This window comes from Bos indicus, chromosome 1 (genome assembly GCF_029378745.1).
Source record: "Bos indicus isolate NIAB-ARS_2022 breed Sahiwal x Tharparkar chromosome 1, NIAB-ARS_B.indTharparkar_mat_pri_1.0, whole genome shotgun sequence".
Taxonomy (NCBI): Eukaryota; Metazoa; Chordata; class Mammalia; order Artiodactyla; family Bovidae; genus Bos; species Bos indicus.
The window spans coordinates 69,973,025-69,986,067 of NC_091760.1; the positions used below are offsets into that span (position 1 = coordinate 69,973,025).

At 41.4% G+C, this 13,043-nt stretch overlaps 1 non-coding gene across 1 annotated transcript; it reads right to left on the reverse strand.

Annotated features, from left to right (window-relative positions):
• Nucleotides 1-315: 315 nt before the first annotated feature.
• Nucleotides 316-388, reverse strand: TRNAG-UCC (transfer RNA glycine (anticodon UCC)). The gene has a single exon. It is a non-coding gene; the product is annotated as a tRNA-Gly (tRNA).
• Between the last annotated feature and the right edge of the window lie 12,655 nt (nt 389-13,043).

The window sequence follows — 13,043 nt, forward strand, 5'->3', positions numbered from 1 at the left end:
AAGAAAGAGAACAACTCAAAAAAGGTTACTTGATATCGTGACTCCTGCTTGTTCACAAGCCATGTCCCGCCTCGAAGGTTCCCTGCTCACCTCTTGTTCCTTAGCCCCTGACCTCTCACGTTTCAGGAACCAGTTTATCTCTCGGATGAGAGTCTTTTTTTTTTTTTTTTAACTTTGCTAACTCTTAAAAAAAAAAAAATATATATATATATATATATATTTGGCTGTGCCAGGTCTTAGTTGTGACACTTGGGATGTGGCATGTGGGATCTTTAGTTGTGGGTTTCAAACTCAGTTGTGGCATGTGGGATCTAGTTCCCTGACCAGGGATCGAACCTGCGCCCCCTGCATTGGAAGCACAGAGTCTTAGCCACTGGACCACCAGGGAAGTCCTGGATGAGGGTCTTTTTAATCCAATCTTCCCTCTTTAGAAGTCCAGGACCCCAACTCCCTTTGCAATTTGGCCCCAGGCAGAGGAATGAAGCCAGTAACACCTCGTGAATATTAGCCAGAATGTTAACTCTAACCTTAGTGAAAGCAAAAATTTTTATGTTATTACACAGCAGGTGAGTTCCCTGTTGTCCCTAAAGTCTTCATTCAGGAATAGGATTTGGGATTAACTCTTACATAGCAGAGAGGCCCGTTTAAGTATTTTTCCCAAGCAAAGATACCTCTCAGGCCCTTATGTTTTGTGTTATTCTCAGCTTGAATGATTCCTGGAAGCGAGAGTTAAACAAAGGCATTTTAAAATTCTTTTTAAACTCACTTTATTGAGGTAGATATAATTTACTCCAATACATGAATCCATTTAAAGTATAAAACTCAATGAGCTTTGATAGATGTATATTCATGTGCAACCAATACAATCAAGATACGGAACCTTCCTATCACATCCAAAAGTTCCCTCTTGCCCTTTTGCAGTCCATTCTTTCCTCCACCCTCTAACCCAGGCAAGTACAGACCTGCTTTCTGTCACTGGAGATTAGTTTGGTTTTTCTGGAATTGTATATAAATGGAGTCATACGACATGTGCTATTTTAGTGTCTGGCTTCTCACCCTCAGCACACTGTGAAATTCTTCCTTATTACTGTGTATCAGTTCTTCTTCCTTCCCTACTTCTTTTGCTTTCTTTTACAATTTTATTGAGGTATACTTTATGTAAATGGAACATGTTTAAAGCTTAGACATGTGTGCGTGTATATGCTAACTTGTTTCGGTCGTGTCCAACTCTTAGCGACACTGTGGACTGTAGCCCGCCAGGCTCCTGTATTCATGGGCTTCTCCAGGCAAGAACACTGGAGTGGGTTGCCATGACCTCCTCCAGGGGCTCTTTCCGACCCAGGGACTAAACTCATGTCTCTTACATATCCTGCACTGGCAGCCAGGTTCTTTACCACTAGAGCCACCTGGGAAGCCTTTTGACATGTATACACACCCATGAAACCATCAGCACAATCAAGATATCAAACATTCTTATAATTCCCAAAAGTTTTCTTGTGTTCAACCTTTCCCATACCTGCAGTCTAACGTAACCACTGATCTGCTTTCTGTCACTACAGATTAATTTGTATTTTCTAGAATTTTATACAAATGGAGTCATACAGATGTACTGGGTTTGTTGCTGTTGTTCAGCCGCCAAGTTGTGTCCAGCTCTTTGTGACCCCCTGGACTGCAGCACGCACCAGGCTCCCCTGTCCTTCACTATCTCCTGGAGTTTGTTCAAATTCATGTCCATTGAGTCACTGACGCTATCTAACCATCTCATCCTCTGTTGCCCCCTTCTCCTTTTGCCATCAATCCCTCCCAGCATCAGGGTCTTTTCCAATGAGTCAGCTCTTTGCACCAGGTGGCCAAAATATTGGAGCCAAAGTACTGGGTTTGGAAGGGTTTATTTTTTGATCTGGCTTCTTTGACTTGGCATGATTATTTTGAGATTCATCCATATGATTGTATATATTTCATAGTTTGGTTTTTTTTCTACTTCTGAATAATATTCCATTGTGTAGATATGCTGGACATACCATGGTTTATCTATTCACCTGTTGATGGACATTTATGTTGTTTCCAGTTTTTGACTATTACAAATAAAGATGTTATGAGTATTTATACACAAGTTTCTGTGTGGTCATATGCTTTCATTTCTCTTGGGTAAATACTTAGGTGTGGAAAGGCCACATCATATGATAGGTATGTGTTTAACTTTTAATAAATATCAAATTGTTTTCCAGACTTGTTCCATTTTACATTCCCATCAGTAACATAGAAGTTCCAGTTGCTTCCAGCCTTGCCAACACTTGGTTATTACCAGTTTTTATAATATTAGCCATTCTAAAGGGTATGTAGTGGTATCTCACTTCGGTTTTAATTTGCATTTCCTGATGACAAATGATATGGAGCCTTTTATCATGTGCTTATTAGCTACTCATGTCTCTTAAAAATACTTGCTTCAAATCAATCATTTGTCCATTTTTAGTGGACCAGTTTGTCTCCTTATTTTTGAGTTGTCAGTGTTCTTTATATACATCTCACAAATATGTTCTCCCTTTCCACCATTTTTACATGGCATTTCTACATAATACATCCACTTTACAAAAGGCTAACCAGGATTTTAAGAAAATTAAGAAAGTAGCCTGAGGTCACATAATTAGCTGCTGCGTCTCAAATCCTGTTTCGTAAACAGGAAGAGCCCACTGCTCTACCTTTTCCTGGGTTCAAGACATCAAGATTGTACTGTACACAGAGTCCTACTGCCAATGTCTGCTAATGAAACTCTACTACAACAGTGTCAGTATCTGCCGTGGCTTTCTACTCCAATTCCCTACTGAGGACACAAGAAAGTGTGACCAGGAAAAGATGCAGATCTGCTAGGCATCTGCCTTCCTGACTCTTCCGTGGCAAAACATGAGCAACAAGAAGGTCAGGCAGTCCTGAAAGCATGAATCCACAGTCATCCTTTCTTAGGCCTTTTTGAACCCAGGCCACACCAGCTGGCAACACTCTAGGACTACAGAGACAAATCCATAGACCTTCTCAGGAGGGGAAATGCTTCTTGCTCATTGCTGATATTTCCTTCCATGTGGAGCAGCTCAATAAGTGCCATGCTCCTGGCCTCTCAGAGCCCTTATTCACTCTGTCCCAAGTGAGGTGTACTGACTTATCTCAGAAGAATAAACCAGGAATACTAACCTCTGATCCTGCCTTTCCCTTTTGGGAGAGCACCTGGACTCTCCCAGAGTCCCACTTAGGACAGTTGTAACAGGGAGGGTCAGGATTCAGTATTAGCCCTAAATCAGGGACTTATCTGGTGGTCCAGTGGTTAAGAATCTGCCTTGTAATGCAGGGGACAGAGTTTGATCTCTGATCAGGGAACAGAGATCCCACATGCTATGGAGTAACTAAGCCCATGGGCCAGAACTACTGAGTTCACATGCCTCAACTAGAGAGCCCACGTGCTGCAAACTACAGAGTTCATGTGCCCTGGAGCCTGCAGGCCACAACTAGAGAGAAGCCCAAGCACTGCAATGAAGAGGCCACCTGATGCAACCAAGACTCAACACGGTCATAAATAAAAAAATATTTTAAATAAGGAGGCCCCCAAATCAAAATCTCCAAAATAAGCTCCTATTGCAAGTGATATTTGTCTCCATTTGCCATATTCTGTCTCATTTCTCACATGTTTCCTGGGCAAGGAAAAGGGGTGATATTAGCACCACACCAGCTATATTTTTTGTATTTACCTATAAGTAAAAAACACAGATTCCACTTTCCCATAAAAACAATGTGATACGTAGGTGATGTCACAGAATCAGCTAAAAAGAGTTAAGTTTACCTGTATTTACTTGGTTACCACAGAACTATACTTCAGCAGAGGCCTTATCAATGATCTATTGTCTATAGAGATGGACAGGACGTGTTCATTAATTTAAAATTATATCTGAATATTCAGACATAGGGCAAACAGAAGAGTGCTGAGTCAAAGACATTTAGGATTTGAATCTGATTCGTCAAGAGCCCCTCTTCAGCTACTTTGATTCCACAGCATCAATACTCCAAGGCTTTGGGGAATCATTAGAAACCAAAAATCTCTATCAGGATTAAATAACTGGCCCACTGAATTTTTTGCCTACAGGATCAAATGTTGCAAGAAATTTTAACTGCCCTTAACTACTGCTCACTAATTCTAGTCCCTTGATATATAGTCTTCTCAGATTCACTAATACTATTAATATCCTATTTGGATAATAAAGTTATCAGTTATTTTCCTATTTTAGTAAACCATCCCCAGAGAAATGCCTTGTGGAAAAGCAATATTCCCAACTCAAGTGTTTAACTGCTGACGTTTTGAAAAAAACCATTGCCAATCTTGGCATTCTTATCTACTGAAATTAACTTTTCACCTAATGGATACTTTACAGGAATAAAGTCAGGTGATTGATATCAGATGTCTGGGGCAGTTCTGTGTATCTATCAGACACATCACTGAAGCAGTGGACAAGATGGCAATGGTTCCTACATGCCTGGAGTTTATAGAGGCAAAGGGCTGGGCAGCAAACAATTAATTTCAGAGAGAGATAAATGCTATGAAGAAAATAAAACACAAGAGGATAGTGACTGGTGGGTTAGAAGGTACTTCTTTATATAGGACAGTAAGCAGAATCTTCTCATGGGAGTTGATATCTGAACTCAGACTCGATATTAAGAAAGAGCTTGCCATTCAAACATAGGAGAAGAACTTTGAAGCCAGAAGGAGCAATGAGAACAAGTCTGGTGTTTGAGGAGCACTGTCATTTAGGAGGAGATTGGAAGGAGGTGATGTCAGAGAGGCAGACTGGGGCCTGATTCTGCAGGAGTGCAGATCTTATTCTAAGTGCAAAACAGGAAGCCGTAGAGATGGCTTTTTTTTTTTTTTTTAACAGGTGAATGACAGGGGGCTTCTCTGTGGTCTCCTCTGAGAGAGCCACCTAACTATCCATCTGCAGTTCATTTCCTCCATGTCCTCACCATGTATGAAATGACTTTGTCTCTGTTGGTTTGAGTGTTAGTTGTCCACAAGAGCTTCCCTGCCTTGTTCACTCCTCCATCTCCAGCAGCCAGAACACTGGCATACAGCCAGTGCTCAGCAAATATTTATGGATTAAAGGAAAGAATGGACAAATGTCATCCAGTTTGTTGAAGGTTCAGGGAGCACAGAAAGCAAGTAAATAAGATACTGTTCTGGGTCTTCAGACTCACCATAATTTATTTTCCAAAAGTTGGCTGACATAATCAAATTATTCAGAAAGGGAAAATAAAATTAGTTAAGAAATGTGGGAAAAGTACTCAACTTTACACTCATTTTAAAGACATGCTGCTAACCAGAACAGAAATGAAATGACATGCGTCTGTTTAAAATATTCACATTGATAATAGTCATTTCTGGTGAGGGTATACATAATTTAACATGCTGGTCAGTTCTACATCCCCCCTCCCCCGAAGGCAATTCAGCAGCCAATATTCAGTTCAGTTCAGTCACTCAGTCGTGTCCAACTCTTTGCGACCCCATGGACTGCAGCACGCCAGGCTTCCCTGTCCATCACCAACTCCCAGAGTTTACTCAAACTCATGTCCATCGAGTCAGTAATGCCATTCAACCATCTCATCCTCTGCTGTCCCCTTCTCTTCCCACCTTCAATCTTTCCCAGCATCAGGGTATTTTTCAGTGAGTCAGTTCTTCGCATCAGGTGGCCAAAGTATTGGAGTTTCAGCTTCAGTATCAGTCCTTCCAATGAATATTCACGACTGATCTCCTTTAGGATGGACTGGTTGGATCTCCTTGCAGTCCAAGAGACTCTCAAGAGCCTTCTCCAGCACCACAGTTCAAAACCATCAATTCTTCAGCACTCAGCTTTCTTTATGGTCCAACTCTCGCATCCACACATGACTACTGGAAAAACCATAGCTTTGACTGGACAGACCTTTGTTGGCAAAGTGATGTCTCTGCTTTTTAATATGCTGTCTAATATGGTTTGTCATAGCTTTTCTTCCAAGGAGCAAGTGTCTTTTAATTTCATGGCTGCAGTCACTATCTGCAGTGATTTTGGAGCCCAAGAAAATAAAGTCTGTCACTGTTTCCACTGTTTCTCCATCTATTTCCCATGAAGTGATGGGACTGGATGGCATGATCTTAGTTTTCTGAATGTTGAGTTTTAAGCCAACTGTTTCACTTTCATCACGAGGCTCTTTAGTTCTTCTTCGATTTCTGCTGTAAGGGTGGTGTCATCTGCATATCTAAGGTTATTGATATTTCTCCCGGCAATCTTGATTCCAGCCTGTGCTTCATCCAGCCTGGCATTTCTCATGATGTACTCTGCATAGAAGTTAAATAAGCAGGGTGACAATATACAGCCTTGATGTACTCCTTTTCCTATTTGGAACCAGTCTGTTGTTCCATACCCAATTCTAACTGTTGCTTCCTGACCTGCATACAGATTTCTCAAAAGGCAGGTAAGGTCATCTGGTATTCCTATCTCTTTAAGAATTTTCCAAAGTTTGTTGTGATCCACACAGTCAAAAGTTTTGGCATAGTCAATAAACCAGAAGTAGATATTTTTCTGGAAATCTCTTGCTTTTCTGATGATCCAAGAGATGTTGGCAATTTGATCTCTGGTTCCTCTGCCTTTTCTAAATCCAGCTTGAACATCTGGAAGTTCACAGTTCATATACTGTTGAAGCCTGGCTTGGAGAATTCTGAGCATTACTTTACTAACATGTGAGATGAGTGCAATAATTTGAGGATTCTTTGGCATTGCTTTTCTTTGGGATTGGAATGAAAACTGACCTTTTCCAGTCCTGTGGCCACTGCTGAGTTTTCCAAATTTGTTGGCATATTGAGTGTAGCACTTTCACAGCATCATCTTTCAGGATTTGAAATAGGTCAACTGGAGTTCCATCACCTCCACTAGCTTTGTTCATAGTGATGCTTCCTAAGGCCTACTTGACTTCACATTCCAGGAATGGCTCTAGGTGAGTAATCATATCATCATGATTATCTGGGTTGTGAAGATCTTTTTTGTATAGTTCTTCTGTGTAATCTTGCCACCTCTTCTTCATATCTTCTGTTAGGTCCATACCCAAAAGCAATTTAGCAGCAAATATTAAGAGCCCTCAAAATATCCTTAGCTTTTGACTGAGAAATCCACTTCTAGGCATGTATCCTAAGGAAATATTTTCAACTGAAGGGAAAATTATATGTGCAAATACATTTGTTGCACTACTATGTTTATTATAAAAAATTAAAAGGAACATTTTATAGTCAAGACCAGAGGAATACGGACTTTCCCAGTGGTCCAATGGTTAAGAATCTGCTTTGCAATGCAGGGATGCCGGTTCAATCCCTGGTCAGGGAATCCCATACGTCTTGGAGCAACTAAAGCCCACACCCCACAACTACTGAGTTTGCCTGCTCCAGAGTCTGTGAGCTGTAACTAGACAGGCCATGTGCCCCCAATGAAAGATCCCACAGGATGCAACAAAGATCCTGAGTGCTGCAACTAAGACCCATTCCAGTCAAATAAATCAAAGAACAGAGCAATAACTGTGGTGACTATCCTTGATGAAGCGAATGATACATGGCATGAGAGAAGCCTAGATATAGCAGTAAAGGAGAGCATTTCTTCTACTGTGACAGTGTGTGAAAAAAAGCAGGGTTCTCCTTCCTACACTGTTGGTGGGAATATAAATTGGTCAAGCCATTATGGAGAGTATGGAGGTTCCTTAGAAAACAGAAATAGAATTTCCATATGACCCAACTAATCCCACTCGTGGGCATATGTCTGGAGAAAACACTGATTCCAAAAGATTCATGCACCTCCAAAGTTCATTAGCAGCACTATTTATAATAATTAAGACATGGAAGCAGCCTAGATGTCCATCAACAGATGAATGGATAAAGAAGATGTGGTATACATAGACAATGGAATATTACTCAGCCATAAAGTCAAATAATGTAACTTGCAGCGACATGGATGAACCTAGATATTATTGTACTAAGTGAAATAAGTCAGACAGAGAAAGACTAATATGATATCACATACATGTGGAATCTAAAATGAGACACAAATGAACTTATTTACAAAATAGAAACAGACTCACAGACATAGAGAACAAACTTATGGTTACCAAAGGAGAAAGGGGTGGAAAGGGATATAGTAGAAGTTTGGGATTAATAAACTACTGTATATAAATTAGATAAACAACAAGGTTTTGCTGTAGAGCACAGGGAAATATATTCAATATCCTATAATAAACCGTAATAGAAAAGAATATGGAAAATATATAAATACACATAAAACTGAATAACTTTGTGATACACCAGAAATTAACACAACATTGTAAATTAACTATGCTTCATGTACTTCAATAAACTTTTTTAAATGGTCCCCTCTAGAGCCAACCCTGGAGAAGGCAATGGCAACCAACTCCAGTGTTCTTGCCTGGAGAATCGCAGGGATGAGGGAGCCTGGTGGGCTGCTGTCTATGGGGTCGCACAGAGTTGGACACGACTGAAGCGACTTAGCAGCAGCAGCAGCAGCAGGGCCAACCCTAGAGGGAAACATGGACCAATTAATGTGCTTTGAATTGTTGGGAGGCAGTATTATGGTTGAGCTCTCTCGAGATTTTCTATTCTCACACACAGTTGATGTCAAGGGCTCAGAGGAAGGTTCCAATGCTGACACATGGGCATTCTATCACTGGAGCTAAGTTTCAAACACCTTGGCCTTCAAAAGAGGGAGGCATTAACTTTAGAAGGTTGGCTTGTAAAATTCCACAATCACTTACCTACTCATCTCACTGAGTTTAGTCAGTTCTCAAAAAAAATTTTTTTTGCATCATGGAGAGTCAAATTTTGTGAACTCCTTAATTCCATTTGATTATCAGTCTTCAGGAAATTCAGCTCTGGGAGAAGTCATAGAGAGGGGCTTTCCCAAGGAAGGCTTCTCACCTACTTCCTCCTCTGCTCCTTGATTGTGGGGAGGTTTTATGAAGGCCATAAATCTCTCTTCTGGTCACACATTGTAATTCAGTTTTCCTTCTAGAGGAAGTGAGTGGTTCTAGAGAGACGATAGCACTGCTCTCTGGATGCTATAGCTGGACCTGGGCTTGTTGTACTTTAAGAGGAAAATAGTCACAATGAATGGAGTAGGCTTGCACCTGCTGGCCTTCTCCAGCCAGTTTTTCCTAAAGTGAGAGGTGATGCAGTGAGGCCTGTGCTTCTTGGAGTCTGTGATCTGGACCTGAAGCACCAGCATGGCTTGGACCTTTTTAAAAATGCACATTTCAAGTGCTAGCCCAGACTTAATGAATCAGTGGTCTGTGTTTTAACAAGACTCCAGGAAACGCTGATGCATGCTCGGGTGTGACAGCCACTGTGCCCATGGTAAACAGATGATTTTAAGTCATCTGTGGACACAGTACTGGAGAACATTGGTTTACTTAGAGGGGAGAGGTAACTGCATTCTCAAATTTATTTCAGTCATTCTGATTGTGAAATCTCATCCATTGCTAGCATATCTCTTTCTTGCATTGTTTCCCATTACAAGGAAGAGAATTGCTCAAAGAGCCTTTGACAATCATAGATACCCACCCAGAATCCAATCACACTTTATTTTAATTGTATTTATTTTATGGGGACTTTCTATTCATGGAAAACGAAACTAGTTTTTTTTATTTCAGGTGATGTAAAGTTTATTTTAGAACTAAATTTATTTAGGTCTTGAAAAAAATAAGTCAGTTTCAAGAAGACAGATTACGGAAGACAAAAGTAGAGATGATATATGGTTTGTCAAGAACCCACACAACTCTAGGACACATCACTGCATGCATGTTGAGGAAAATGGTTTTTAAAAGTAGGGTAGTGGGGGAAGCAAACAGGTAAATGAACTGAAAAAGAAATATCAAATATCAATAACATGACAAATGTCACATGAAAGTAGTAAAAGAGAAGACTGCACCAAGCCTGCATTGGAGCTGAACTCTGAGTTACTTTCTGATAACTGAGTTATTTTCAGATAAGCACCTGTTCCAGGGAAGTTGCCCCCCAGCTGACTGTCAGTCTAGGGAGAATGTAATGACATTTAACCTGACATTCAAGGCTCGAACTCGACCTTCAACTTTCCCGGTGATCTTTCACCGGACATTCATTTTGGTTGCTGTTTTTCTTCGTCACCTATAAAATGTCTCTTTTAAGAAGGAATCTTTGATCTGGTTTTCTTGGGAACAGTTTTCTTTACGACAAATTTTAAATAAAACTTGGGAAGGCATTCATAAGCAATCTCCTGAGAGGCTGCATAGCTTCAGGAATCAATGAGATACTCTGTGGGCCTAGTTCACTGAAAAGATGAAGAGAATGACGGCGCTTGCCAAGGACAATGTGTGTGAGAAATAGGTTTCACACACAGTCTTTGGGGGAAGGGAAACTTGGCAATATGCATTGCAGACTTTAACAACAGACCTATCGTTCCACCCAGCAATGTTCCATTCCATTCTAAGAATTTATCCTAAGAAACAGTGAGATTTGTGCTCAAAAATAATAGTGGGACTTCCCTGGTTAAGGATCCACCTTCCAATGAGGGAGACATGGGTTCAATCCTTGGTACAGGAAGATTCCATGTGCCGAAGAGCAACCAATCCCACAGACCACAACTACTGAAGCCTGAATGTTCTAGACCCCACAAGTAGCAACTACCGAGCCCATGTGCTGCAACTACCGCAGCCTGCTCACCTACAGCCTATGCTTACAAATTTTCAACTATGTAAATGTCCAAAACCTAGAGCCTGCTCAAGACAAATTTGGGGAGTTTGTGAGAAGAATACTACATAGTCGCTAGGACAAAGGAAATTTTCAACAATACTATATTTCAGATCAGATCAGATCAGTCGCTCAGTCGTGTCCGACTCTTTTCGATCCCATGAATCACAGCACGCCAGGCCTCCCTGTCCATCACCAACTCCCAGAGTTCACTGAGACTCATGTCCATCGAGTCAGTGATGCCATCCAGCCATCTCATCCTCTGTCGTCCCCTTCTCCTCTTGCCCCCAATCCCTCCCAGCATCAGAGTCTTTTCCAATGAGTCAAGTCTTCGCATGAGGTGGCCAAAGTATTGGAGTTTCAGCTTTAGCATCATTCCTTCCAAAGAAATCCCAGGGCTGATCTCCTTCAGAATGGACTGGTTGGATCTCCTTGCAGTCCAAGGGACTCTCAAGAGTCTTCTCCAACACCACAGTTCAAAAGCATCAATTCTTTGGCGCTCAGCCTTCTTCACAGTCCAACTCTCACATCCATACATGACCACAGGGAAAACCATAGCCTTGACTAGACGAACCTTTGTTGGCAAAGTAATGTCTCTGCTTTCGAATATGCTATCTAGGTTGGTCATAACTTTCCTTCCAAGGAGTAAGCGTCTTTTAATTTCATGGCTGCAGTCACCATCTGCAGTGATTTTGGAGCCGAGAAAAATAAAGTCTGACACTGTTTCCACTGTTTCCCCATCTATTTCCCATGAAGTGGTGGGACCAGATGCCATGTTCTTTGTTTTCTGAATGTTGAGCTTTAAGCCAACTTTTTCACTCTCCTCTTTCACTTTCATCAAGAGGCTTTTGAGTTCCTCTTCACTTTTTGCCATAAGGGTGGTATCTTCTGCATATCTGAGGTTATTGATATTTCTCCTGGCAATCTTGATTCCAGTTTGTGTTTCTTCCAGTCCAGCGTTTCTCATGATTACTAGGCATAAATAAACTACAAAACAATATATACAGTGAGGTACTATGCTTGGGTTCAAGGAGCCAGTGTCGACTTCAGTTTTTATCCTCATTCAGCAAATACTTTAGAGAATCTGCAAATGTCAGGTGTTATTTCCGACCCTAGAGAACAGAGCAATGTACTGAAATTTACATTTCTGCGGTAACTGTGAAAGTGCTACACAGGACACACTTGGGGGGTGGCAGGAGCACGTAAAGAGGAAACCTTACCCTGAAACACTTTCTGCAAAGTGCACCCAGTAAGCACAACACCCAGCAGAGGCCAGTGCATGCAGGCGTGCAGTAAACAGCCACCAATCGGCAGACTTCCTCTGGGGGCAAATCTCTCCACCCTGGGCAGCAGTTGCCATACAGGGCAGGACCAGAAACCACCCTCCCCTCTTGCTGGGAGCCACCACAGGAGATTCCACCCATGACAAAGGTCATGTGGAAGAGACCTGACAGGCAAAGGTGGATCAGGCCTCAAGGGACCCCCTGAATCTGCTCAAGCATCCACCCCAAAACCAAAATCTGTCTGTCTTACTATTTTGTGCCTTTCACCAACTCTTCTGACATTAACAGGGGGCTATCCCTGACCACCTTTCTCTGGAAAAAATCAACTTAGGGCTTTCGTTAATGGGCATGATAGGAGTGTTTCAATTCAAACCCCTCTGTTGGCATTCTAGCTTGCCTGACATGTTTATCCATACTCTTGCAATTAACACACATGATTGTTCACAACTCCCCAACCTTGAAAGGCACGGGAAGCCAAAACATTCTAAAAGTCCTAATGAGCATAGAGTCCTTTAAGGGATGAAAAATTATTAGAATAGATAGTACTGGTAAAGGGCTTCATTATTGGGCCAATGCTTGCTGCCAAGTGCCCATATCCCTTATCCATTGGGCACCTGGGAGTGCATTGGTTAACATAGCTGGAATGTAAGAAAAACAAGTAGCAGCCTTGGAATTAGCCACATCAGACCTTTGAGCTAATTGGTTCTTTCTTTGTTGTAACTCACTGCACCTTTGCTCCGTGAGAATGTAACTCTGTTTAGTACTTTCTGAGGCTGGGAGAAATAAAGAAGAAACACTTTAAGGGAAAACAAGTTTTCTGGTTGAGCAGCCTTTATCAAAAAAGGGTCATAAAATGTCCACAGGCCTCCAAGGCCAGAAGATATTGTACACAACATTGTTTATGGGAAAGGTGTGCAGAAAAAATCCTGGTTTTGATAAAGACAAAACAGATGTAATGTTTGGGCTGACTCTGT